The following is a 3150-nucleotide window of genomic DNA, read 5'->3' as shown; positions in this document are numbered from 1 at the left end:
AGTATGTTATTGAGTAATGTATTGTATGTAAATTTTTACATCAATTTTCAATGAAATTAAATTATAAATCAAATAATTTTGTGTGTATTTTTTAAGGTTCTAAAAATTGGACTTGATTGACCGATTCAATTGGATTAATCGAAAACCTAAAATACTAAAATTATATGAACTTGAAAAATATTCTTGTACTAATATTTCTCTCCAGTTGCTGAAGTAAAAAATAATTTAAAATTTCATTAAATAAACAACAATAATACTATACGTAAAGATAACATTATTCTTAATTATTTATTTATTTTTTCTTTTTTGTTTACATTTACTTCATATGTTGGCTTGATCTAAGTAAAAATTTTAAGTGGTATGGACATTGGACAAGTAACAATTGGTTTGCAGATCTTAAAATTTACCAAAAAGATTTATGTTAGAAGGCTCAACATTCACGTCACATACACTCACCCTGTGACGGTGCGCCTAATAGAATAATTCTTGTTACAAAACTAAAAGAAAATCATCGTGCCAACACGTTACTTATGTTTAAACACCTTCCAACATTTAACAAAAACAAACCGTGATATGTTTGTTCGTTATTAGTATACAATCATGATTCTATATTTTCAAACATAAATTTAAGCATAGTAATTATTAGTCTTTGTTTTTTTGGTGACTTTTATTAGTCTTTGTTTGCTACATTACTTTACCCAACTCATCTATTCAAGGGAAGTATAATTCCAATTCAATTTTATACAATAAATACGACAAAAAAAATAATTAAAAAAAAACATATGATAGAGACATAATCCAAGAAAATACGCATTCTATAAACAATGATATCTCATCTCATGCTAGGTACCACGTGTCTTTATCCAATTATGATTTATGAAACTTACTTGCAAAATTTGCTCATGATATAAGAAACAATTATATTGTGGAAAAAATTAAGTTAATGAACCATCCGAACTTGAGACACAAGAAGAGATCAATCCACCACAACAGTAAAAATATATCTATCACAACTCAATTTTTCTTTGCTCGTATTGTATAATTTATTTCTGTAAATGACAATCAAAAGAGTTGTTTGTAATATTTTAACGTTCATATCCAAATTAATGAACGTGAACATGTTATAAATGACTTCCAATATTGTGACAACTTTCTGTAACATGAGAAATATAAAAGTATATATGTATTTGTATATAAAGTTATAAACAAAATCATACTACTTGGTATATTGACGCCCCTTGAGCAGATCTTATCACCTTAACACGAAATGAAGCCTACAAAATTTGAAGCATGGACAATGTAACCAAAATCAAGTGTGTATGAGCATATTATTAAGAGAAAGTATAGGGAGCCAATAAAATTATTATTTGTATTCATAAAAAATAAATTTTTGCAGATAAAATTATCTAAATCCTAAAAAATTAAATAAAATTTTTAATATTATTCTCTCCACCACTACAACCATCATCTCCCTCCCTCTCTCTCTCAATGTTCTCAGCCACTCTAATTCTAACATTGACCACATTGCCACTCAGTATCACCTCCTTGCCCTCCTCCTCAACCGTCACGCTAATCCCTTCGCCACACACTCCCTCATTAGTGTCAGTCGCAATTCAACAATACCGGCCCCACCATCACCAGCATAATCATCTAACACAAGTTCAGCCTCTGTCTATGTCGGAAAGAAACCCTAGATCTAAGGATGTTGTGAGCAGTATGAGTGATTCGTTGGGATCTAAGGATGCGCGTCATAACGGTCGATACCGGTAGGTTGCTCGTCAAGACCTCGAGAACAATGGTGAAGACGACTCCCCCGCCGCCAAAAAGTCCAAATCGGAGAAGTTCTCTCTCAACAGCTGCGAATTTGCCATAGCCGTCGCTATATTCTTCCTCTTCACCACCGGCTTTATCTGCATCTACCTCACCATGTCCGCCCCAAGTTCAGCCGTATCAAGCTCCCACCCACCCTCTCCGATCTTCTCCTCTTCAAGTAAATAAAGATCCCTCTTTTTATTATTATGTTATCATCTTCATAGATTTATTTGAATCAAATTAGTATTAGATGAATGTAGCATCAAATTAGTTGGAACATTAGTAATTTAGACAGGTGGGAGAAAGCATCTTTTTTTGTGAAAAAAAAAAAATTTTGGAATTTGTTGTATTGTTTTCATGATAAGGGTGTGTTTGAATCTTTTTATATAGTTTATTGTGCTTGTTTCTTTATATGCAGAGAGAATCTTTCAGCATATGGCGAAGAGGTGGAAGAAGAGGAGGAAGAAGGAAGGAAGGGTGGGGATGGCGATGGTAGTGGTAGTGATGGTAATGGAGGTAGTGATCGTGATAGTTGGGAAGGAGAGTAGTGGTAAAGTTTGGAACTGGAGTCGCTAAAGAGAGAGAGTAGTTTAAGAATTTAATTTATTTATTTAGAGTTTGAATAATTTTGTCTACAAAAATCTATTTTTTATAAGTACAAATAGTAATTTTTATCTTTTATGAATAAAAATATATCAGTGTTTTCAACTTTTGTGAATAAAAATAATAGTTTACTCTTATTTTAATATGTGAATTGATGAATTATCTTATTTGAAGGTGATAATTTAAAAATATTAAATAATAATTTAATTAAATATAAAAGAGAGAAGTTGATCTGCGATAGGCGATTTCAGCTTGAGGGAGCGATGATGGAGGGAAAGAACTTCCATGATTTCTTTATCAGCAAACGAAGACGGAAAGTGCAGCGGGGAAGCTTGAGAAATCTCACGGATAAGAGAAAAAATCTGAAGTTTGATCCAGTGCAGAGTAACCTGTTTCCCTTCAGAGGGCAAGCGAATGAAAGGGGGCACCGGATCCGTTGTTCGTTCACCTTCCAGTATCCGTTCTGTGCTTGAGGACGGGCAGGCAGCCCGCATACATGAAGAGAAGAAGAGGTTCTTGGTTTTTTGGGGCTTTCGGGCTCCTCTTTTTGTTTGTGTATTGAACTTTGTTGATGCCTTTTTTTCGTCGAGAAATCTTCGTTCCCAGTCATATATATATTGAGAAATCTATCCTAATTTCTAACTATAAAACTTTAATATAATGAAAAATTATTCATATTTAGTTTTTTACCCATAAAAATAGTTTTGATGTCACAAAAATACATGTATTAATTTT

General features: G+C 32.6%; 1 long non-coding RNA gene across 1 annotated transcript in view; it reads left to right on the top strand.

The window, feature by feature from the left end:
* LOC107640118 overlaps positions 2637 to 3150 on the top strand; it is a 3636-nt gene continuing 3122 nt past the window's right edge. Inside the window, exon 1 of the long non-coding RNA XR_001620354.2 lies at positions 2637 to 2927. This is a non-coding gene — a long non-coding RNA (uncharacterized LOC107640118). The remainder of the gene's footprint in view (positions 2928 to 3150) is intronic.

The sequence above is a fragment of the Arachis ipaensis genome, chromosome B01 (genome assembly GCF_000816755.2).
Source record: "Arachis ipaensis cultivar K30076 chromosome B01, Araip1.1, whole genome shotgun sequence".
Lineage (NCBI taxonomy): Eukaryota > Viridiplantae > Streptophyta > Magnoliopsida > Fabales > Fabaceae > Arachis > Arachis ipaensis.
Note: the sequence above shows the minus strand (reverse complement) of the source record. Positions and strands in the feature narration are given on the sequence as shown.